We start from the raw sequence: 27257 nt of genomic DNA on the forward strand, positions 1-27257 counted from the left end.
TGTAAACTGTAAATAACTGTTTGAATAAGCTCTTCGGGGGTTTTAGAACAAAAGAGCCACCTGGGTTCGTCAGGGTGGGGGACAGGAAAGAGTTCAGATAAGCTTTAGTTACCCATTCACACACACACACACACACACACACACACACACACACACACACACACAGAGGACACATGCATGACACACACACACACAACATATTCTAGAGAAACATGTGTCTCCTCTTAGGAGACATCAAAGGGCCAACTGGTCTGCCAAAGACAATGATTAGGTCACATACAGTTTATCTGATGGCGCCATGACCATCAAAGGTCTGATCACACATACACACACACATACACACACAACTTAGTTTTTGATATGAAAATATAATTAGAAGTGTTTACATTGGGATAATAATTCTGAAGCCATATTAAACTGTGTAAAAACAGAAGATGTAAGTTAAAATATAAATAGAATAGGCTTGTTTATATTAGGGTAAGAATTCACTAGGTAATTCGTTTTCATTTTAAGTGAAAATAAGTCACTAGGATAAGAACTGTGTTCAAGTATAATATCTCTGTGTTAAGGTGATCAAATACAATTCAAATATATGTTATGAAATAAATAAATGCAATGTATTAAAGTAGATAGTTAGATTAAATGAAACTTATTTGACTGTGTAAGGACCGCCTCCGTTTGCATATAACTAAGCGAGGCGGTGATTGGACAAACCACAGCTGATGATGTCATCACAATGAGCCATTGAGCCTTGAGATAAAATGGGATGTGGTGAGGGGGAGAGGGGACTCTGAAAACCCAACCGACAGGAGAACACCTCGAACCTACCATCCACACAGAGGAGCGGCAGCAGGACAACAGAAAAACTTTTGGAGGGAAAAACAGAATCCTCTTTGTTATCAGCAGAGAACAAAGACCATCAACAACTTATCAACTATCATTCTCTTTACTGTAATATTAGTCTGGTTGTTTTCATTTACGGAATAGTGTCTTTGATCACAACTATAGCATTCTTTATTGTAATTTGTATACACTCTTAACTTTGATTAAACAGCTGTTATATAACCTTTTCCTTCTAATTCCTTCTGCCTGCACCGCTGAGAAGATATAAGTAATTCCCAGAGCTTTAGAGTTATTGAAACAACGCAGAGTACTAAGCACCCGGTTCTGAACAGAGCAGAACCGTAACAGCTTGGGAATCCACTTCACCCCCCTCCAATTGTGCGTTCGGCTGAACGTGTCACTCTTTGTAGTCTGCTACGGTCTTGTGCAGTGCTATTCCCAAACCAGGAGGTGATGTTGCCGGTCAGGATGCTCTCTATTGTACATGAGTAGAAGTTCCTAAGGATCTTCTGACTGACTTGGAACTTCCTTAGGCGCCTGAGGAAGTAGAGGCGTTGTCGTGCCTTCTTCACAACACTGTCAATGTGTGTGGTCCATGTCAAGTCCTCGGATATGTGGGCTCCGAGGTACTTGAAACTGTTCACTCTCTCAACCGGTGCCCCGTCGATGCTGAGGGGGCTGTAGTCCTTGACCCCCGACCTCCTGAAGTCCACAATCATCTCTTTTGTTTTGCTGACGTTCAGGGAGAGGCAGTTCTCCTGACACCACTGTGACAGGTTCTCTACCTCTTCCAGGTAGGCCCTTTCGTCGTTGGCAGAGATCAGGCCCACCACTACTGTGTCATCAGCAAATTTGATGATGGTGTTGTTGTTCCGCTGTGCTACGCAGTCATGTGTGTACAGGGAGTAGAGGAGGGGGCTCAGAACACAGCCCTGGGGGGCCCCTATGTTGAGCGTGATGGATGAGGAGGTGCAGTTGCCGGCTCTTACCACCTGGGGTCTGCCCGTCAGGAAGTCCAAGACCCACTGGCAGAGGTCATAGTTCAAGCCCAGGTCCCTGAGCTTGGCTATGAGTTTGGAGGGGACTATGGTATTGAATGCTGAGCTGTAGTCGATGAACAGCATTCTCACATAGTTCCCCTGCCTCTTGTCCAGGTGTGATGCTGCTGTGTGCAGCACATGGGCTATGGCGTCCTCCGTGGACCTGTTGGGGCGATATGCAAATTGCAGAGGGTCCAGGTTGATGGGGAGGGAGGAACAGATGTAGCCCTTCACTAGCTTCTCAAAGCACTTCATGGCTATGGAGGTGAGGGCTACAGGGCGGTAGTCGTTGAGGCAAGTGGGCGTAGATTTTTTGGGTACAGGGATGATGGTGGACTTCTTCAGACAGGTGGGGATGACAGCCTGTTCCAAGGACAGGTTGAAGATGTCAGTGAATACCGGGGCCAGTTGGTCGGCACAGACTTTTAGGACGCGGCCGGGGATGCCGTCCGGTCCTGCTGCCTTCCTGATATTCACTTTTTTAAAGATCCGTCTCACCTCATGCTCTGTTACCCTGAACACTGAGTCTCCATCAGCAGACCCCCCCCCCCCCATTGCCGTGGTTTGTAGGCTGGTGTTGTTATTCACAGCCTCAAACCTCACATAGAAGGAATTGAGATCATTTGCTAAGGAGATGTCACTGTTCAGTTTGAGGGGGGTGCCTTTGTAGTCTGTCATTGTTCTGAGGCCCTGCCACATGCCTCTAGAGTCAGCCTGTTCAAACTGAAGTTCAACTTTATCCCTGTAACGCCGTTTTGCCTCTATTACTGCTCTCCTGACGTTGTATCTTGCCATCTTGTGTTCTTCCATGTTGCCTGTCACCAGCCCGGTGTTGTATGCTGATGTGCGCACTTTCAGAGCCTCACGGACGGATTTGTCTACCCAGGGCTTTTGATTTGGGTAGATTTTAATTTTGGTGGAGGGGATTGTTTCTTCTACCAGAGTACAGACATAGTCAATTACCGTTTCGGTGTATTCGTTAATATTGGCTGTGTTATCACGGAATACACTCCAGTCTGTGCATTCAAGTGCAGCTTGGAGTGACTCCTCTGACGTCACGGCCCAACGCTTAACCTCTCGCGAGACCACCGGCGTTCGCTTGAGACTTTGTTTGTACTTTGGCAAAAGAAAGATGGCGGCGTGATCGCTTTTACCGAATGGACTAAGAGCCTGTGACTTGTACCCATTCTTAAATTGCGAGTATACATGGTCTAATATGTTCTCGCCTCTGGTGGGACAGGTCACATGCTGATAGAAATTCGGCAACACCTTTTTAAGACGCGCGCTGTTGAAATCACCCAGAACCAAAATGGCAGCGTCAACATTAGCTGTCTGGAGTTTGTTTACCTCGTCGTGAAGTTTTGAAAGTGCGACCCCAGTGTTCGCGTGTGGTGGAATGTACACTCCGATGAGGATGATGGACGTTAACTCTCTTGGGAGGAAGAAGGGTCGACATTTTATCGTGAATAACAATCACTTCTAACTGTCCCTTTATACTTACTTAGCGAGCAGAAGGACTTTTCCTGGTTTATCATGGTGATTTCCTTTGGAACACTCAAGATAGATTATTTTCATGAAAATGTGCTCACATTGCTCACATTAGTGGGATATTTTCAATGTTTTAGCAAATTTTGATTTAAATTGTATAATTCCCATTTTGTTTTACCATGGTATGTTTAGTATCCTTTTGTTCAGCACAGCCTCACATATATGACCTGACAGTTAGTTTTCATACTGTATAATACTGTATATACTGTATACTGCATAATGTACAACACAAGAAAATGTGTTCTTTTTACTATGAACCAATGCAAACATATTCAATCAAGCATATAAAACAGTGGAAATGCACCCTCAGGTAGCATATTTACATAAACAAAAGAGAACAAGACAGAATTCAATTCAAAAACAATTATTTTCTCCATACACAGGTAATAAACCCAGACGAAATTTTGATTATCAACTGGAAAATCTCACCATCATGCTTTTTTAGAAAGAGTCAGTAAAAAAGTAAGTAAAGGTAAAAAAAATAAATAAAATAGTGCATCATTATGGAATGTAACTAAAGTAATGTGCAATAAAAATACTTGTAATAAAAAAAAGTAAAAGTAAAGAGGAATATTCAATATACATATATACACTATTATAGACTACACACATATGTTTGTGTGTGCGACATTGTACTGTGCTGTACTGTGCTGTCCTGTATGTGCTCAACTGTGCCACGCTTCGAAACAGTTTCTGCCAGTGCTTGCATTTCCAGGGAGTCAGGGTCCTTTTCCCCCCTTTGTGACACTGCTGGTAGATCCTGCGGCCATGTGTGGCTTTCTGTCTGATGTCCTCTGTAGGTGCGGCGATGGGAACAGGGAGATGCTCTGACTTCCTGTCAAGAGGAGCTAGTGTGATGTCCACGCCACACAACTCACGCACCATCTCGCACAAGAAGTCCTTGTGAGTCATGTGTGCCTCCTGTTTTGCCTTACTGATTTCACAGTGGAGGATAATAATAATAATAATAATAATATAATAATGCAGGACCTGTTGCAGAGGTCTTTATTCGGCATGCAACGACACTCAATGTTTTAGCGGTACACACAGCGGTTAGTTTAGCACACACACCGGAACACGATGCGATTCGTCTCTGCGATTAACCCATCCCGTCGTCCTTCCCCCCCAAGGGCAGCCGGGAGCAGACAGGCGTCAATGTGAGCCGCGCCAGGGGACCAATCCAAGTGCTCCTGTCCGTCTTCGTCAAGGACGCCACAGCGTTAGCGATCTGTTGTTGTGCATGTTTTTTCCATTGGGTTTATCTTATCGGGGGGGAAACCCTTGCGAGCACGGGGAGAACATGCAAACTCCACACAGAAAGGCCTGGGAGATACCCCACCTGGGTACCTGGCATCATGGAAACCTGGTCCCCAAGCGGGAATCGAACCCTGGACCTTCTTGCTGTGAGGCGACAGTGTTTTTCTTTTAATCTTTTTATTATAAAAAATAATCAGTTTACATTTTATGCATTTTCTATATATATATATATATACACACACTATATTATTTAAATGTCTTACTCACATTTCCCAGGCATAGCCCACCCCCTTCTTTTGCGCTTCCCTAAATCAACCAACAAAAACAGAACAAGCCACAAAGAAAACAGTGTTATATATACTTATTTCCTATACAACAAATCAAGCAAAAAAACTCCCCTATCCCACCCAAACAACCCCAAAAAAAAACTATCCAAAACCAAACTCTACTTTACCTTTTCCAAACTTAACACATTTACCACTGTTAATGAACCATCTCTTAAATATCTCCTTACTCAGCAATTTCTCTGTCAACATAACATCCCTTTTCATTAAATTCAAAAAGATTGGCCATACTTCCACCTTTCTCTGCTCAGAAAAAGCAATTCGCCTTCTCAAGACAACCGCCTTCTTTCCATCTAATGCACCAAACAAAAAATATCTCTTCCAATCTGTATATTTGATTATTCCCCAGCTCGCCCTCATGCCCTCTTTCAGCTCTGCATGGAAGCCCTGCAGGCCTTCACTCAATGAACATGTGCATAAAACTTTCATCTTTTAATTTGCACACATCACATGTTCTACTTATCTGTGTATATATATGATGTAACACTGTTTTTGTATAGACCCTATTCTGTCTTACCATGAAATCATTATGATCACATTCGATATTATTAAACTTTATATTCACATTTTCCCATATTGATCCTCCCACCAACCCCGGAAACACTTTCTCCCACACCTGTTCCGATGCAGGCACCCTTCTTTCTTTTGTTACAAAAAATCTATAAATATCTTTACTCCTCACACTTCCCAAACCCTTCTGCTCATCTCCCTTTCCTACCTTTAATTCTGGAAGACTACAACTCCTATTACCCACACACTCTCTCTCTATTATCTCTCTCCATTCCTTCAGCAAGCCAGTTTGAATTTTTTCAAAATTTGACACGACAGTTGCAAACCGATATTCATCATCTACCTTGATTACATTGTCATAAATGGCCTGCACCGGGAGAAAACCTGGCACTATTGTCACCACACCTACCTACCTTCTCTAGGCTCTCTTTAAAAAAACACTTCCATCCGTATTTGGTCTCATCGTAAATATATTTCTGTACACATTTCAATCTTACAGTTTTCTTCCTTACCTTTATGTCAATTAAATTCAAACCACCCTCATTACACTTACCTATTAAGACTTTGTGGGCGATTTTTGGTGACTTCCCCCACCACAGAAAGTCCGCCACAACCCTATTAATCTCATTTTCTATTGCCTCTGGCATATCCAAGGCACCTAACACATGTCAGTTTAGACATCAATAAGCTATTTATCACCACAACCTTACCCTTCAATTTTAGTGTGCGTTGCTTCCAAAATTGGAGCACCTGTTTAATCTTATTAATTATACCTACCCACGTTAAATCCCTCTCCTCTTTCTCCTCTATCCCTATCCACACACCCAATATCTTTATGTGCCCCTCTGCTTTTTTCAGCGGAACCACACAATCACTCATTTTTACTTTACCTACACACAATAACTCAGTCTTATCAACATTAATTTTGGCTCCAGATGCCTTACCATATACCTCTAAGCACTTCATAATTCTATTTATGCTCTCCATGTCTCTCACCGTAAAGGTAGTGTCGTCCGCATATTGGTGGATCAAACTCTGCTCCCTGTAGGGTATTCCTATTCCAATTATTTACTTTTTACTTTTTATGTATGTGGCCATAGGCTCTGCGGAAATCGCATAGAGCAAAGCTGAAAGAGGACACCCTTGCCTAACAGACCGCTCCACCCTAAACACATCTGTAATACACCCGTTACATTTCACACAGCTTTTTGCATCTTTATACAAAACACGTACCCAGTTGACCATCCTCTCCCCAAAACCAAAAACCCCCATGACCCTGATCAGGAAAAAATGCTCAACCCCGTCAAAAGCCTTGTTAAAGTCCACACTGAGTACTGCACAATCTTCATTATTATAATCTACATAATTTACTACATCCTTAATCGTTCTTACAGTTTCTGTGATGTCCCTACCCGGAACACTGTAGGCCTGGGTTGGCGCCACTATGCTCCCAATTACTTTCTTGACCCTGTTGGCCAGAATTTTGGTAAGCACCTTAATCAGAATTCAACAAACTTATAGGCCTATATCCTTCTAACTTTGTTTTACACCCTTTGTTTTTAAATAAAATTGTCAAGACACCAGTGGTCATTGCTTCATTACACTCACCATTCCTCTCTATTTCTCTGTACACTTTCAACAAAATAGGTGCTAGCAGACCAACAAAAGCCCTGTAAAATTCTCCTGACAAACCATCAAGCCCGGGCCCTCATTCATCAACGTGTTCTACGCACAGATCTGTGCTTACCCTGTGCGTACGATCATTTCTGAGTGGGATTCATCAATTTCAACTTGAACTTGACTTCGTGCTTACATCTACGCACAGTTCAGACCTGGCGTACCTAGCGCCCAGTGGTAGAATATATTATTACAACAAGGAAATGAGCTTCTGTGCATAATAACACTGGCACGTTCTGTACGAACCGTAGTTCATTATAGTTCATTGTAAAATAGCAACAGTAGTGTAATTATGGTCAAAACCCTATAAATAGCATTTGGAATAATAGATCTTTCTCTCAGAATGAATGCAGCATGGTTTATATAGCGTTATCGGAATATACGGGGTGTAGGCTACTGACTGACTGCGCTCCGCGTAGCTTGATTGATTGATTGATTGAAAAGTTTATTAACAGATTGCAGAATGGGTACAGTACAGTACAGCTCAGTACATACAATTGTTAATTGGGGATGCAGACCAACTTTCGTCTTGTTTACATCAGGGTCCCCCATTTTCAATTCATCATAAATCATAAAGCTCAACTCGTTATTATTCTGCGCAGACCGCAGAAACACGGGAACGTTTTGATTATATTTAAAAGGCTTTACGTTAAACGAAACAAGTGGAACTTCGAAGCTGTAAGCAGAATACAAGTCATATGAATATAGTGTTCTTCCCCCTTTTTACTGTATAAGAAAGAATAGAAAACGCATTGCAATGACACTATAGTGGACAGACTATGTATATGATGGGATTCAAGTTCGCGTTTTTGTTGCTCATAGGCATGCTGTCAGAGTATGATATCTTAATCAAACATTCTAGAACATTTGTCGTCACAGATCATGTCCTAATAGAACATAGGCTATGGCATGGATCGTGATATTGTGTGGACTGTTATTATTACTGTACACCGGTACCACCCATTGTGACAACAGCCTTGTGAGTCCCACACACAAACATGATGGAATTCAAGTTCATGTATTGAAAGGCAGGCTATCATACATGCAGTGAGATTCATTGTTCTTGTATATGCTCTCGTATTATATTGTTTATATAGGCTACCCAATACTGACATCAAAATAGATTGTAGTATGCCTCTAGAAATCATATGCAGCAGGTAGAAAATTGACGGGAGATCCATTGCGATTTGGAATAAAATTGAGGAGAACTTTAATCCCTGGGGTATTAATCAAACAACACGGGAAAAGGCAGTCATATTCCAGCGCGGTCTTTATTAGCCGACAACAAAATAGATGCATCTAAAAATCATATAGCCAATCGAACACAACTAATAAAGGCATTCATATTACAGCACGGTTATAATGACACACAACCAACGCCAAACAGTGGTCAACGAACGGTCTTTATTAGTATTTTGAGCTGTCCAGGCAGAATTGCAGCAATGGTCTTAGGGAGCCGTTGATATCTGACATCACCGTTTACGAGTCCGCCTTTTATTTATCCCACAATACGCGATAGTGTCTTCTTGGTTCGACAGCAGTGAACAATCTTCGTGGAGTTTCTCAGGGTTCCGCTCGGGTCCGTCCATTATTTCACATCCCATGGGGGGTGTTTCCTCATTTTCATGACCATATATGGATAATCATGCACGAGCATTGACAGTAGAACAAAGTGGTATTCATCAACACGGAGGACCATAGAGCCTGCGTACGCACGTGTGATGAATGCCGACTTCCCTGTGCGTACGCTAGTTCTACATTCCGTGCTTACGTGTGGAAGTAGGTCAAGTTCTACGTCCACGTTGATGAATGAGGGCCCAGGACTTTTGTTAGTCTGCAAGCCCTGAATCGCTTCCCTCACTTCTTTTTCAGTGATTTCACCATCACACATCACTCTATCCCCTTCATCTAATCTCATTTTCACAGTTTCCAGTACATTGTTCACACATTCCATATCCAATCCTTCACTCTTGTACAATTTTTTATAAAAAGATTCCACTGTATCCAATATTCCAACTAAGTCATTCACTTTTTCCCCTTTTTCGTTTTCTAGCTCTCTTATGTATGTCCTTCTCTGTTAACTTTTTTCTAGGCCTAGAAAAAACGAGGTGCTCCTTTCTCCTTCAAGGGCATATTTCGCCTTGCTCCTCATTATTGCTCCCATGCACTTTCTTCTTTCATTTTCTGCCCACTTTGCCTCTAGCTCTGTATACTTCTCTGCACTGTGTTCTGGATTTTCTTTTAATTTTTCCTCTTCTTCCGCTAGCAACCCTTTTAATTCCCATTCTTCTCTTTTGTTTTTATAATTTCTGGCCTTTGTATATCTTATACTTATCTTTTTTACATTAATTTTAACTTGTTCCCACCACATACCCACATTTTCATTAAACATTGGGTTTTCCATTTCAGCTTTCACATACCCATATATCTTTTTTTGATATTTCTCCTCACTCAGTACACTTGTATTTAAACACCACACACCCCCACCTCTCCCTTGTATTTCTATTCCTAAATCAAAACACACAGCCGCATGGTCACTCAAAAAATTTAACTTCTGTTCTATATTGTTAATGTAATTCCGTATTTCCCGTTTAACCAGACATAGATCAATCCGGCTTTGCCTTAAACAGCCCGCCACCACATGTTTCCTTGTAAACCCTCTTTTCCCAGAATTCTCCTCTCTCCACATATCCACTAGATCCACACTAGACATTATTTCTGTTAGTGTATTTCTAGCTGTGTCACACTTGAAAATCTTGCTCGTAGTATCTAACCTACTTTGCAAAGTGTTAAAGTCACCGACAAACAAACAATTCCCCTTCATGTGCACCTTTAGCCCTTCAAAAAAAACGTCCTAATTTTCTCTACATTGGGCGCATATATATTCCCTAATCTAAACAAAACTCCCTGATGTTCAAATTCTAATATAATCACCCTCCCTTCTGCGTCCTCATATATTATCTTTATATTTTCCACTACGTCTTTTTTAAATAATACTGCTACACCACATGATCGCTCTGTACCATGATTTACATATAATACATCAGTCCATTTTCTTTTCACATCATTCATAATATTTTCCGTCCACCACGTTTCCTGCAGCATCACTATATCTGTATTAAAAGTCGATATCACCTGCTCAATTTTAGTTTTGTTCCTCAGTCCATTCACATTAAGCGATGTTACAGTGATGGCAGCACACATGACGAAAAATATATTGATTATCCTATATATCATACCTCATCATACCTTCTTAATACACCTCCCTTTAGCACCTCTCTCCTCTCTTGATTTTCTTTTCAGTAGGTTGATAGCAGATGGGCTGGTGTCCATCTCCTCAGAGTCCTCTGATGTAGCCCCCACCTCTTCCCCGGTCCCTGGCAACCCCTCTGAGTCTCCTATAGACCCTTTCCTCTTCTTCCTCTCCTCCGTGCATGTAGACATTCCCTCTGCCACGTCCCTTTTGTCGCACGCCTCCAGATGCGCTCTGCCGCCTCCTCGCCCTCCAGCGCTGCCTTCCCGGGTCCGCGGCCCAGACCCAGTAGCTCTTGTTTCGCCTGTAGATGCTCCGGATCCCAGCTGTCTCTCCATGGACTTCAGTGACCTCAGCAGTCCCGAATCAAAACCATCTATGTTTTCATTTAGGCCTGCTGTGTCCTCTCTCTCTCTGCCGCGCTGTCAGCTCCTTCTCCTCATCATCTGCGTGCTGTGTGCTAGGGCCGTCACTCTCCTGTTCACTGACGCGCACTCAGCTCTGCGCTCTCCCCTGTCGCCGTCTCCACTTGATCTCCATCTGGGGTCTGCGTGATCTCCTCTTCTTCCTCATCCTCCTCCGCTTCATCATCTCCTTTGTCATCTTCGTCTTCTTCCTCTCCTTCGTCTTCATCATCTGCTACTGCCTCACCCTCGTCCTCTCCACCTGTTTTCTCCGTCTCAGTGGCTTCTCCTCCGTCGTTTCCACTCTTCTTGGCAGCCCCACCGGTCTCACCTCTCGTATCCTGCTCCTCGTAGCGCTTCCAGGGCGTGCATGTACACTGCGCGTACTTTTCATCACATCCCCTGCACTTTCGTTCAGTGTCACACTCTCGAGCATAGTGTCCTTGCTGGGCACATTTGTGACATTTAAAGTCCGGGCAATCTCTCAGGACGTGACCAGGCTGAAGACACAGTCTACAAACTCTCACCTGCCTATTATGGATCACTCTAAAATGTTCCATCCCCTGTTGAGTCTCAAACCGGGTCGAATACGGCAGGGATTTGACTCAGTGAACTTCACTTTTACGAACCTTGTGCCGTCTATAATGTCTGTTCCAGGCCACATCCTTCTCTTGATCTGCATTACCGCCGCCACTCCCCATAGCTTCAGTTTCTCGAGAATGTCCTCATCCGTTATGTATAAAGGCAGACCCAAAAAAGAGACGACAACCTCATCGTTCGACAGTTCTGTTGCCATTATCCTACTGTCCTTGATTTTAAAACCGTCCATTCGTTTCTCCTTCACCTTCTCATCCATCAACATGATTTCATACTTCTTGGGCGTCTTGTATCGACATCCAATGACTGTCCCACACTCCGACTTTATCGCCCTCAAAAGCTCCATCATTGTGACTCTATCAGGCCCCTCAATGTCCACCTCAACTGTTAATCTTAACTCATATTTTAGTTCATTCATTTCATCCGTCTGTCTCGGAATCCGCCCGCCGTTCGAAATGTTTGTTGCCATGATTTCCCGTCCGAGCCTCGAGACAAACGTCAATTTCCCCCAAACAGCTAAAAGCCGTTGGGGGAAACTACACTATACAAAAAACAATATAACACTCTACTACTTACTCTATACTCACTTTAACCAACTATCTCACTATCAAACTCAAAGCTTCCGTGCGCTGTCAAATTCAAACCGACCTGTCAAAAAAAAGGGCGTGTTCTAGGCGACAGTGTTAACCACTACACCACCGTGCCGCCTGAAGGATGGATGTAGGCGTTGGTGCTCGCGATGTCCGTGAAGTGGAAGAACATGGTCCGGTACCAGCGGGAAGTTCTGCGGTGTGTGGAGTAGTACTGGATCAGCTGGTCTGAAAGGTCAACTCCGCCCATGTGCTTGTTATAGTGAATGATGGGGTTGGGACAACGAAACGTCTTGACCATCCAGTGCCCATGCTCCTTCAAGATTCAAGAGATTCAAGAGTTTTATTCATCACATACATACCAGGCATACAGTGAAATGCGGGTGGCCATGCCTGCTTCGATTGTGCAATAATACAAAATAATAAAATAGACATAATAAACAGGTATAAAAATACATAAAGCATATACTTTTACTCTCCTCTGGACCGTGTCTGTAGGTTGAAGGACCGCTGGGTGGATGGTGGAGCACACGGCCACCTAGACAGAATAGAATAGAATAGAAAAGAAATTAATCATCCACAGGGAAATTTTACACTACAAATCGCTCACAGTAGAGGAGTATAGGAGTGCATACCTCCTTTGTGTCCATCCACTTGGTCAAGACCAGGGACCCCTCTCTGATCCATCTAATGGAGCCTCTCTCCGACTTCTTGGTGAGGGCATTTGGTCTGCCCCTGGGACACCCTCTCCGGATCTCCCTGTACGTACCACAGGCTCCAAACTTCATGGCATGCAAGTCCATGAACAGCTTGGGACTGGTGTAGAAGTTGTCTACATAGATGTGGTATCCAGTCCCAAGGTACGCTGGCTGAATAATAATAATAATAATAATAATAATAATAATAATAATAATAATAATAATAATAATAATACATCAATTAGGTATAGCACTTTTCCAAATGCTCAAAGACACTTTACAGAGCAAAATAAAACATTCAGTTTTAGTAGAAAAAATATTATACCTGAATGAGATCGACAACGGCATCATAGATCAGCCCGTGTTCAGTTGTCGGCGTTTGTTGTTTGCCGATGTAGAAGTTGAAGTTCAGAGTGTAGCCGTTATCGGAGTCCGCCAGCACAAACAGCTTGATCCCCCGTTTTGTTGGCTTGTCCTTCATGTACTGGGTAGATAGATTGATAGATAGAATAGTTTATTGATTTAGAATGGAATAACATATATACATTTGAACAGGTATACATATCACCATTTACCAATAGGATTAAAATAAACACAATAAAGTCATAGGCTTGTTTCCATTGCGGCCCTTCATCATTGGTGTCCGTGGATTTATGAACTGGTGTGTGGACGTAGTGTTTGTAGTGTCAGGATGTGTGGTATAAAAAGAAAAAAATACCTGGGTCATGCCAGTATGCGCCTTTGTCGCCACCATTCACTAATCCACCGCCAGGTCCTTCTTTGGGTGGTAATGGGCCTTGCAGGAATCAAGAATTTCATACATCATATGCTTGTTCCTGGACAGAACAAAGTCACGAATAAGAATAACAAAACAAATTGCCTAAGAATAAAATAGGCCTAAGAATAAGATAATAATAGAGTATGTACCGGGACAGCTTGTCATGCTGCGGTGTTCCCTTTTTGGCATCATTGGTGTCATCATCCTCTGGATCGCTCATGTGGATGTTCCATAGGATCGACCTGAAGTCAAAGTCAGCTTTATTGTCGCTTCTCATAACATAGGACACTATAAACATAAACATATGGGACACGATGTACATACACTATACAAGACTATATATTATACCTGAATCGGTCCCGGAACATGACCAGCCTTGGAAATGCCACAGATAGTACGTGCTGTACTTTCCAGTAGTCCGGGATGGCAGGCAGATGGAGGAGCGCCGTGTACAACAGCAGGCCGATGAATTTGGACATCTCATCCGCGTCGACATCCACCCACTTGTGCTTCTGGCTGAAAGGGATAACCTGTCCCTCGTGAGTCCTTGAATTGATATGGTTATGGACCAGTCGACCAAAAGATTCGCGGAACGACAGAGTATTTCAAACGGAGCCTTTATTTGTTGGTCACACAGAGAAGAGAACTCTCCTGCAGCCCGCACGGGCTCAGCTCCTCGCACCACCAGCAGAAGAAAAAAGTACATCACACTACATGTCATTTATACAGAGGAGGAGGGGAGGGGTGTATGTGTGTATATGTATTTGTGTGTGTAGTATGTGTGTGTGCTTGTCTGTGTGTGTGCTTGTTCCAGAAGGGGGGGCTAATGGGTTCCAGATGTATAGGCAAGGAGAGACCCCTAGTCTTGAACAACATCCCAACAAATCATGGGCGCGACAGCTGGGTGGGGGAGATGTGTGCGCGTGTGTACGTGAGTGTGTGTGCGTGTCGGAAGAGGAGGATGTGTCAAGTCAAGTCAAGAGTTTTAATTGTCACGGCATACACGTATACAATGAAATGCGGGTGGTCTTGCCCGCGACGATGTGCAATACAGTGGTACAACATATAATAGAATCCAATAAAAAAACAACATTGTGCAATAAACAGGTAACAGGTAACATGGCGTGACATCTCGGTATCTGTACATAGTATTTACAGAGCATATAGGACATGCTAGGTAGCTTTAGTAGTGCAATACACTGTTCCTGTTATACTAATTTAAAGTGGCCTTTCCTCTTGGCCATAAGTGTGCGTGTGTGCGGCATGAGTGTGTGCCCGCTCGTGTTAAAGTGTTAAAGTGGCTGCTAGTGTGTGAGCGTGCACAGCGTGCGTGTCGTGTGTGTGCTCGTGTGTGCTTGTGTGTGGATAGTTCAGTGTTCTGTGGCACTCAATGTTCATTGTTCAAGGCTCTGATGGCCTGGGGGAAGAAGCTGAGCCTAAGCCTCTCCGTCCTAGTAGCTGGGGTTCGCAGGCGTCTGCCTGACCTCAGCAGCTGGAACAGGCTGTTATTGGGGTGGTAGGGGTCTTTCATTATTCTGCAGGCTCTGGATTTGCACCTCTTGTTGTATAGAACCTGCAGGGGAGGTAGCGCAATACCCGTGGTACGCTCGGCTGAGCGCACCACTCTCTGTAGGGCCTTCTTGTCCTGTGCCGTGCTGTTTCCATACCAGGCAGTGATGTTTCCGGTCAAGATGCTCTCTACAGCTCCTGAGTAGAAGGACTGGAGTATCTTCCCCGATACTCTGAACTTCCTTAACTGTCTCAGGTGGTAGAGGCGCTGCTTCGCTTTCTTTACTACTGTGTCTATGTGTGTTGACCATGTCAGATCCTCTGAGATGTGGACCCCCAGGTACTTAAAGCTGCTCACCCTGTCCACGGTAGCCCCGTTAATCATCAGTGGTGTGTGTGTCTCCTGCTGTCCTCTCCTATAGTCCACGATCAGCTCCTTGGTTTTACCAATGTTCAGGAGCAGGCTGTTGTCCCGGCACCAGCGTTCCAGTACCTCAACCTCCTCCCGGTAGGCCTTCTTGTCGTTGTCCGAGATCAGCCCCACCACCACCGTGTCGTCTGCGAACTTCACTATGGAGTTGGAGCTGAACTTGGCCACACAATCGTGTGTGTAGAGTGAGTACAGCAGGGGGCTTAGAACACAGCCCTGGGGGGACCCGATGCTCAGGGTGATGGTGTTGGAGGTCTGACCCCCCACCCTGACCGCCTGGGGTCTTTCACTCAGAAAGTCCAGTACCCAGGCGCTCAGGGCGGAGCTCAGACCCAGCTCGATCAGCTTGTCCACCAGTCTGGTGGGGACTATGGTGTTGAACGCTGAGCTGTAGTCAATGAACAACAGTCTCACATAGCCCCCCTTCTGACGGTCAAGGTGGGAGAGAGTGCTGTGCAGTACCTGGGAGACCGCGTCGTCAGTGGACCTGTTTGTCCTGTATGCAAATTGCATAGCGCTGCTGTCGGGACAAAACCTCATAACTCCAAAAACCCAACTTTTCAGCAGATGAAAAAAACAAACACAGATTTGAGGGTGAATAGAGTTAGGAGGTTTAGACAGATGATCGGTTTAATGCTTTCCCATTGTTTAAACTTTGTAAAACCCACACACACATATGGAGGATGATCTACGGAGTTGATTTATATAATAAAAAAAATATAAAAAAAATGGAGTTATGAGGTTTTGTCCCGACAGCAGCGATAGGGTCCATATCACTGGGGAGGGAGGCACAAATGTGGTCCTTGACCAGCCTCTCAAAACATTTCATGACCACAGAGGTGAGTGCCACCGGTCTGTAGTCATTTGGACATGTTGGGGAGGGTTTCTTCGGTACAGGGATGATGGTAGACACCTTGAAGCAGGCAGGGACCACTGACTCCGCCAGGGATTGATTAAATATGGCGGTGAACACCGGGGCAAGCTGGTTGGCACAGGACTTAAGTATGCGTCCTGTTATACCATCTGGGCCAGCAGCCTTCCTGGTGTTCACCTGCATAAATGCTCTTCTCACACTGTGTTCCGACAACGAGAGAGCCCCCCCCGCCCCCCCGCGGTTGCCCCCCCCCTCCCCCCCTCCACAACAGCCGGCGTGCCAGTGACGTCACTAGCCAGAGGGCTAGCGGCGACACTGTCTACACCGAACCGAGCGTAGAAGGAGTTGAGTTTGTCCGCGAGAGAGGCGTCGTCGCTCCCCATTGAGGGGGCGCTGACTTTGTAGTCAGTTATTGTCTTCAGTCCCCGCCACAAGCCTCTTGTGTCGTTTTGTGCCATTTGTGTCTCCAGTTTATCAGCATATGTCCTCTTAGCAAGTTTAACAGCCTTGCGCAGAGTGTAGACTGAAGCCTTGTACTCTTCCATATTTCCTGACTTTCTGCCCAGGTTATAAGCCGTGGTGCGAGAGTTCAGGGCTGCTCTAATAGTACTGTCCACCCAAGGTTTCTGGTTTGGGAAAACCCGCACCTTTTTCGTGAGGACAATACTGTCAGCTACTGTTGTTATGTAGCTCCATGTGTGTGTGAGGCGCGCGCGTGTGTGTGTGTGAGGAGGGAGCCACAGGATGGATGCAGCAACGGGGTCATCAGATATAGATATAAGATATTACCAGACATTATGAACGATGAACCTATCAACTTTAAGATATTCGACATCAATGAACTAAAAAACTATCATGGCCCAGAGCTTTCCGTCTCACAGCATACTTGTTCGTGTTGTCAGCCACGGTCTTCATTGAACCTAGGGAGAAAAACAACATAAACAGATCTTTAGGCGAGTATGCTGCATGGGCATCCAGCTGGGGTCCTGGGGGCCTGCGAGGCATGAAACGGCTGACTGGCGGGGCTTGGTCAGGATCCTTTTCAGTGTTCCAGGGTGTCAGATCTGCCTGGGCTGGGGGTCTTCGCCTGGCCTTGGTTGTAGGCTGCGCACGTCTGCAAATAAATGGCACACACATTGTACATATAAAACATTGCTCATTTATCACACTACAACACTCTGCACAGTGCACACACACTGTATATACGCTCTCAACATTCCATTCTGTATATATTGCAAAGTCTGCAAACTGAGTAATTAAAGAAAAGCTATAAACAGCGATAATAAGTCTGTCTCACCTGTCTGAGCGTGACCTGAACCTGGTTTGGGTCCTTCCGGTCGATGTTCCAGGTAAATCGCTGTAGACATGTAAACACATTATTTTCAACTTTTATGAACAGTTTTATAAACAAAAGCACTAACTTCCATAATAAGTCTGTCTCACCTGTCTGAGTCATTTGACCTGGCTGGGCCCCGCCTCGCTGGGCCTTTGCCCCTTGTCCTTCCGGTCGTTGGTCCAAGTTGTTCTGGTATCTCGTTATCGCTGTAGACAATGACATGTAAACACATTACATTTAGTTTCTTACCTGGTCCTGATCAACACAAATAAGTATATTCTGTATATTGCAAAGTCTGCAAGCAATAAAATTAAAAATAAAAAGCAATAACAGTCTGTCTCACCTGTCTGTCTCATGCATGGCTTCCCCAGCCCTGTTTCCTCTCCTACTCCCAGGCTCATCGTCTCTGTGTACAATGACATGTAGAAATACATTATTTTCAACTAAGACTAAGTGTTTTATTTAAACGTTGTACATGTGTGAGGTGTTTCCCAGACAGAACAGTAATGAGTGAGACAATAAAGCATCTGTACCTGTCGAGGACAAAGGATGGATCGGCGTCGAATCCAGATTCTTCTTCAGAAATATCATAGCCTGATTCCACGCCAATAAGTGCATCCAATTCCTCGTCATCATCGAAATAATCATCCCAGTGGGAGACGGCTCTCGGACACGGTTCAGCTCGCCTCATCATGATGCCAAAAAATGCTCAAAAAAAGTCAAAATATACTCAAAATTGCTCCGACAAACTCCGAACTGTTGTCATCCAAAGCATGCGGAAGAATGAATGAAAATGTGTAGAATCTTCTATTAGGGGGTAGGGCTTAGTCGGCAGCTTCCGTTTCAGTTTACCGTGTGACAATACGATCTTTCTAGCCAAAGTTATTCAACAAATAAAAAATAAATGTGGCACATTTTACGCATGCGTAAAAGTTTATTTAGCACGAATTGAAATTATCCTGGTTCAGTTATTTATTGTTTTATCAACACCAAATAAAAAGTAGCGTGTAACTTCGGGTCTAACCATTCGAGCTACGTCGAAAAAAACCTGGAAAATGACTACAATTCCCAGGCAGACCACGACAAACAATTGACGTCATTCTATCGCGCCCGCGATATCAGCGTCGCCGGAGAGTTCGCTGTATCAGCCGAAACACACGATACCAAATAATTGCTTCCCTAGCACTAACAGTTGTGATTGGAGGATCAAGAAAAGAGGGTGGCGCTTGAGATAAGTCAATAGGAATCAGTTCAAGTTCTATGATTTAAATTGAAAGATAGACAGGGAGGAGAGTGACCGGGAAAGTCACATGATTCCACGGCGCTGGGAGGTCCTCTGGGAGAAGGGATAGAGTGAATACAATTTTATGGGCCATGATTTTCCTATTAGCGTTTGCTAGCTGTGTGCTAATCTAATGTATCTCTATACGCTCCATATCATCTACCTGTGACAAGGGCTGTGCTCAGTCAGATATAGCAACATGCCACAGTAAATACATGTAGAACTCACCAAAACCTGGTAATCAGGAAATTAGCTGTTATTCTGTTGACTGAAAATCATATAATCTGTTGGCATATTTTTCCTGCTTTGTTTGTCCAATGTTATTATGTGGACAATTCTGACAAATAAGCGTGAACCAAACATGACTGGGACCAAATTAAATCAGTTGGACTCTCTTAACACTTTGAATGCCCATCACGAGATATCTCAGGTTATCAGCCCGCGGGTTGAATGCCCATCACGAGAATTCTCTTTTTTTTTTTTTTATTAGCGATCTGAATTCATATTTCATCAACCGAGTCTATCGTTGGTATACCTGCCCCGCCAGGCGCTCAGATGTGAAAAAGCGCCTCCTATCGTCTCCCAGATGGTAATGCACCATTTTGGATTGGACTCAATGAAAATGGATGAAAAAAAAAAAATCCGGAATCCACATTTTACTTCTCACGCATGTAACCGGAGCTGATCAGATTAATTCTGGACCCTCAGCACAGCGTGTAATATGTGTTTTGCAGTATACGCGTGGGATCAATAAAAGGATCGATTTTTGGAATGGCGATCAGGAATTGGAATAATCCAATTGGATACCATCTGATCTCAGGTAAGGAATCTATTTTACCAGTCTTAGGATAATCAGACCTGTTTTCACGGAGATATAAACTTTTCCCCTATAATGTGATATGGCTGTTTGACTGTAAGAGCGATCAGGAACTGAGAGAATCGATTTTCAGCTCGCGGCACCAGCGTGCACACGTACACATATACTATCGATAATCTAGCGTTTATTTGAAAACGATTCATAAATAGGCCAAAAAATTACAACGTTCTAGAATATTACAGTACAGGGCGATTATCATGGAATCTTTATTTTTTCATGAAAACGAGGGCTTTTCAAAATGCTATAAAACAGAAATGAACCGATAAAAAAACAATCCGCTTCAACAATGTTGACTGGAAAATGAGTCATTGATAAGCGACGGGCAGATTAGACACATAGCCATAATTTAAAACATAGATTAGGCGATATTAATGCTAACATTGACGTGGATGGTGGGCATTCAAGCACTAAATGTGCGCCCCCTGCTGGGCACTGAAAGTGTTAATTTGAGTCTGATTCGATATACAGCACAATGTAAATCAATAATGTTCATGTCTTTCTATTAGCAAAGCTGTGTGTTATATGTCCCATTGTTTATGTGCATGAAACTATTTGGTTTCAATCCCAGCAATGATCCCAAGCAATCTGGGCCCTATTCCCCGTACCTGGTTCAACTAAATCGATCAAAAGTCCCATTATCCAGATTCAATTAACCCGATGTTTGAATCCGCGCTTTCCCTGTTCCTCGAACGCTGATTCAGTCTCGTTAATTCGAACCAGACTTGATACGCAGGATAATTGCGCACGGCCGCCTCAGTTGAAAAGACAGCAGGTGTCGATCGCAGAAATCCTGATTTTCTAATGGCATTGATTGATTGATTGATTTAAAACTTTATTAACAGATTACAGAATGGGTACAATACAGTATGGCTCAATAGCCTCGCCGACAAGTTAAATGCATATCTATAGGTTAATTTTAAGTCCCTCATTACCCCAATAAATCAGATTATATTTCTTTAAATGTGCCTGCTGGCAGTAGGCTTAATGGAATGAATAATCAAATGAGATCTTTCTAGCGAAAATAATTTGTTCAACTCTTTCAGAATAAGGATAAAAACAAGCCCAAATAGTATATCTAATTCAGGGGTGGGCAACTTTGTATATGGTGAGGGCCACAAAATGTCCACAATCAATCTGGGGGGCCGCATTGTTTATCGGCAGTCCCGCCAGTAGTACCCCATCACTCAAATAGCCCTAATAGTCACAAGGTATATAAACAATTATAATTTGTTGTAACTTTGTTTTTATTCCATTTCAAATGCATTTAGTAATGCAATTTCAACTTTATGAATTTATAAACAGCTGAATTTAAAAGTATTGCTGTGTAACCCCAAATATATACAAAAATGATCAATTATAATTAAGGCTTCTAATAAAATAAATGTATGAACTTAAAGCCCACTGCTCAACAAACACAAAGCATAATTCCTGCTGCATTTCACTACAACAGTAAATCAAAAGTGCAATAATAAATGATTTTGTTAAATGTATAAACTTTTATCCTGCTACTAAACAAAACAGTATAACACTGAAATGCATGTTATGGATATGAAGCACTCAGGAATGTTTTGTTTAGTAGCAGGATAAAAGTGTATACATTTAACAAAATCATTTATTATTGCACTTTTGATTTACTGTTGTAGTGAAATGCAGCAGGAATGCTGCTTTGTGTTTGTGTTATTAGTGTTATCTGAACACTACAAAAGTAAACAAGTAAAGTGCAAGTAAAGTAAAGTGCAATACTACATGCCTCCCATTGACCCTTTATCAAACTGGCATGACATTCACCCTCGCCCCACAGTGGGTCAATAATGGTTATAATAATAATAATAATAATAATAATAATAATAATAATAATAATAATAATAATAATAATAATAATAATAATAATAATAATGGTCCCCTCGCTACACCTCTCCATCATCTCCCCCCCTCTCTACACCTCTTCATCATCTCTTCCCCCCTCTCTACACCTCTTCATCATCTCCTCCCCCCCCCCCCTCTACACCTCTTCATCATCTCCTCCCCCCCTGTCTTTAATGAGACACTTGTGGTCTCTCTTGTTGGCGCACAATAGCAGGAATGTCAACTTCAATGTTTGTGCATGCAATCTGCATCAGATGAAATAATGTTTCATCCGACAGCCTGTTTCTCTCCTTTGACTTGATGTGCTTCATGTTTGAGAAATTGCTCTGTATGTGCTCCCAAACATACTGGCCATAGAGAGGGCAAAGTCCCTGAGGAGTGGGAAGCGGGGATCAGGTAGCAGTTTCCAAAACGAAATTCCCCTCTCATTTCTCTTTGCTTGAAAAAAAGGATCTGACTGTAGCTCGCACAGTTCAAGCTGCAACGGTGGGGGCTGCTCTGACACCGTAGCGGTGAGGGGGCCGGCAAACAGCGCTATCCGTGACTGCATGCCGTTGAAATCTTCAAACCAATCATTGAATTGCATTTGCAGTGTTTCAATGTCGCTCCTGTACTTTCCGACGGCTCAGCCATCGGATTTCTGTGTGTAGCTGCAAGTCGCCATAATCAGTGTCCATCTCTTCCAAAAAGGAGACAAACTTTCTATGGTTTAGTGACCTGTTGCCTCCACGAATTAGATTGGTAACCTTGGTAACCAAATCCATAACATGGCTGTAGTAGTCAAGCTTCTTGGCACAGAGAGCCTCCTATATCAGATAAAAAAATAATAAAAATTATTTAACGACTCTCGCATATAATTTTACTACACTCGACTCGCATTGGTCATTATTAGTGACCCACAATAGATGGAAATTATGTTAGCGAACTTACCTGATGTATAATGCAGTGCAGCATTGGACACTCAACGCCACTCTGCCTTAGAAGCCTGGCGAATCCTGTGCGTTTTCCTTTCATTGCCGGTGCTCCATCTGTAACAACAGCCGACAGTTTATCAAAACCCCCATATTGCTGCACGGCACTTTCAACAGCGTTTCATATGTCCACACTAGGGCTGACCCCTATTAGTCAAATAGTCGACTAATCGATCGAAAGGAGCCATAGTCGACTGCCAACTCTTCTTAGTCGAATACAATAAAAAAAATAAAAAAATATTATAATTTTTTTTAATTTTTTTTTAATATTGGCCTGGGGCCGCATGGAACGTCGGTGAGGGCCGCCAGTTGCCCCTCCCTGATCTAATTGATACGAATTATATTATGAGGATATCTGTACTGTATGTGCTTAGGTATTATGTACTATATAAATATTATACATGGTTCCCAAAGAGAGGCTTGGAGGGAGGCTTGCAGTTACACTATTAATCAGGTTTTAATCTGTTCATCCATACATGTATTGAATTGATTAACCTTCAGTTTATACCAGTGACACCTCATGTTCATCATCAGATAACAGTGCTTGAAAAGATAAATGCATTTTCTCAAATTCATTCATCAAAACGTCAAAGGCTCATTCTATTTATCAAGTCACGTCACGTCATCAAATCCATCAAACAGCGCATCTCCTCATATATTTTAAACCCAGTTACAATATCACAATAACGTGTGACACTGTCACAGTGACAGTGATACAATTTAACACTCCACAGATTCAGATTCCTCATAATTCATATCCACAATCCGCGCATAGACGCTTCAGCTTGAATGAAACACAATCCGGGCGCTCCGTTAAGCAAATACACAGCAAAGAATATGAAACTAATCAGAGCCAAACGCCCGATAGGTTTCATTCATTAAAAATATCCCTGCAGGATTCACATTTGCAATGATCTGTTTAGTCCGTTATTAAAATAACTGTGTGTCGCGAGCACCGTATCCGTATAAATATGACGTGCATTATATAGGACAAAGTAAATTCATAGGCTGAATATGATTTATTATCAGCATTTTAGGTAGACCTATTATTTTACATTTCAAACGAAGCACAAAAACATAATTCAGAATGGTATAATGGGATCTAGACTGTGAGAAATATTTCAGGAAGGGAGCTGGCATTTCTTTGCGAGGGTGTGGCCATGGTTCATCCAGCTAACTGAACTAAACCCTGCTCCGGAGCAGGTTCAAACTTTATGATCTGTTACCATGGCGATTTAGAAAATCCGACGTCGGGGAACGGAAATGTCTGGCTTAAGTCAAGCTATGCTGAAAATTATCCGGCTAACTCAGTTAGCCAGGTACGGGGAATAGGGCCCTGGACAAATTATCCTGTTATTCTCACCAATTAGTTTTAGTTCTTGGGGGAAGAAGCTGGATACAGTCGCTCAATGCACCATCTCACAGAGGCATGCACACATGAACATATACTTGTACATACGGCACACACACGCACACACACATATGCTTAAATACATAAACACTTAAACACCTCCAAGCATAGCCAAAGAACTGGTAAGAACATCTCAGGAAAGCAGACCCCCCCCCCCCCCCCCCCCCCCCACCAAAAACGAACTAAAAAGATCTATTCATTATATTCTGTCAATCTGTTTCTTGCTTTATTCCCTTGCGGATTTAGTAACCACAAAAGAAAAACTCCTGTTGTCTTCGATTGATTGCTATTGCTATCTCCCTGTTCTACCTGAAAACAAATCAAAATGACAGGAACAAATACCAACAAACATCCAAAAAGACTGAATGGTGGTGTCTGGTAGCACTTCCTCTCTTTCCATCTTCCACCTACACATGATAAATATGCCTTCACTTCCTCCACATTTCTTGAAGACATCCATTTTTCATGTGAGAAGGGTCAAGGGTGATCTACTCATTAATGATGAACTAAGGGGGAGCCATCTCCATGGCAACACAGATGACACTGGCCGTGATTAATTGCCATTACAATACCTTTGTGGATGATCTGAGTGATTGATCAGCAAAGTGTGTGTGAGAGAGAAAGTTTAAGTGTGTGTGCATGTGTACAGTATGTGTGTGTGTGTCTGACTGTGTACTGTGTGTACATGGAGTAAATCTGCAATGCACGTGTTTGTTTGTGTCCGCATGTCTGTGTGTGAGTGTGTTTAAGTGTGTGTGTGTGTGTGTGTGTGTGTGTGTGTGTGTGTGTGTGTGTGTGTGTGTGTGTGTGTGTGTGTGTGTGTGTGTGTGTTAATGTGTGTGCGTGTGCAAGGTATTGATCATCAGGAGACATTTGTCTCCAGATGAACCATTAATTTTGAGAGGGGGGAGAGAGAGAGAAAGAGAAATAGAAAGGGAGAGTGAAAGAGAGAGGGAGAATGAGTGTGTGTGAGAGAGATAATGAGAGAGAAAGAGAGCGAGAGAGAGAATTAAATAGATTAACACATCTTGCGCCAAAAACTAGTTATCTCGTTATTTCCCGCCAATCGGATAGTTAACTCGTTTTTATGATCGTTATTAACTTTATTCGCTATTGGCATTCATAATTCATCCAGGAAGGCTCCGGGAGCCAGCTGGACCCTGTCTGATATTGCAACGCCTCAATACCGCCGCCTGGTGGATTTCGGGGGAGTTGCACTCCACTCTAAACAGGAAGTGGTGCTCTGTGCATCGGGGAAAAAGCTCCGGCAGAGATATCTTGTAACGTGGATCAAGATACACACTCGAGTGCATGGGATCGCTTTCGAGACGCAAGAATCAATATGCTTTCGGCGTTTATTGCGTCATACAAACGGAAAATGGATCTAGCAGATCGACATCAAATAATTGGAATTTTTTTCCTCCAGTCTCATCGGGCACAGGTAAGAGGAATCTAACGTTAGTTCCAGCTCGATTGTCCATTTATTTCATTGCAATCTATCCGATCAACATATGGTGTCGTACTAAAGAAAGCCGTTAGTGGGGCGGCTGGGTGGCGCAGCGGACATTGCGCTCGTCACCAACGCAAGAGACACCGGGTTCGAATCCGGCTGTCGGCGTTGCCTCCGGCTTGGGCCGGCCGTCATACTAACTCAATTGGCAGAGTTAGCGGGTGGGAAGTTGAAGGGTGGTAGTCTGGTCGTTGTGAACAGCGACTCCTACAGGTCGGTTGGGGCGCCTGCACAGCAAAGTCAGGAAAATGAGCCTCCTACATGTTACTCCTCGCCAAATGAGAGTCCGCGCTGGCAGGTGAAAAGATGTGACAGACTGCCTCCACATGTATCGGAGGGGACATGTGATGCAAGACTTCTATCCTCCCTACAACCGGCCAGTGGGGGGCATATGCGAGCAACGATTAGGACAGGACAGGGAGAATTGGCACAAGAGGTAAATTGGGATGGGGAGAAAAATCACAGAAAAGGAGGAGAAAAAGTAGATACAAAAAAAGAAAGCCGTTAGTGACAATCAAGGAATCATAAACGACCCCCCCCCCCCTTTCCTTCACGCATGATGGAGCATAATGTATAGCGATCATATGCATTTAAATTTTTTAATATAGCGTGTATAGGAACGAAACGCCAATCGATTATGTGTAATATAATATATAACACGCATTCTAGGAATTACTGCTATACACTCCAAAAACATACTTATATTCACAACGGTACTAACACGACAATGTATGAATGGAAGAATATAACGTTCCCACATCCGGAACGATAGATACCCGATGTTGAATGGGCCATAGTAATGTCGATATAGCTATAATATTTAAAAAGTTATAGCCCTGCAAAGAAGGTGAGCCACTCCATAGGGTTACAGCACTGGCAGAGAGTGGTATAAGATGGGCATACTGCATGGCGCAGAATGTGTTAAGAACAAATGTTTACTAAAATAGCTGAATGTCTCTCTTGGTTGGAAGTTCACGAGGAATGTCATAACAACATATGAGCCATTTATCTTTTTTACAAAATAATATTTTCTAGTTCTGATACACATGGTTATTCTACTTGGCACACTGCTGGAGGCTATTTCACTTTGCCAAAATTCAAGACTACATTGTTTCAACATACAGTGATATACAGAGCAATGGTCAAATTGAATTGACTTCCAAATCATATTATGCAACATAATAATGTATATGGTTTTAAGAAAAATATTAAATGTTATTATTATGTTAATATGTGTGATATGTATGATTTATATAATGCATGTCATAGTTATACGGATACGCCGCTCGCGAGTCGCGACACACACTATGTGGTTATTTTAATAACGGAGCATTGCAAATGTGAATCCCGCAGGGATATTTTTAATGAATGAAACCTATCGGGCGTTTGGCTCTGATTCGTTTCATATTCTCCGCTGTGGATGTATTTGCGGAACGCCCGAATTGTGTTTCATTCAAGCATAAATTGAAGCGTCTTTATGTGTGGATTGTGGATATGAATTACGAGGAATCTGAATCTGTGGATTGTTAAATTGTATCACTGTCACTCACACGTTATTGTGATATTGTAACTGGGATTAAAATGTCTGAGGAGATGCGCTGTTTGATGGATTTGATGACATGGACGTGACTTGAGAAATTGAATGAGCCTTT

Source organism: Notolepis coatsorum, assembly GCF_963971535.1.
Source record: "Notolepis coatsorum genome assembly, chromosome: 7".
In the NCBI taxonomy this organism is placed as follows: Eukaryota; Metazoa; Chordata; class Actinopteri; order Aulopiformes; family Paralepididae; genus Notolepis; species Notolepis coatsorum.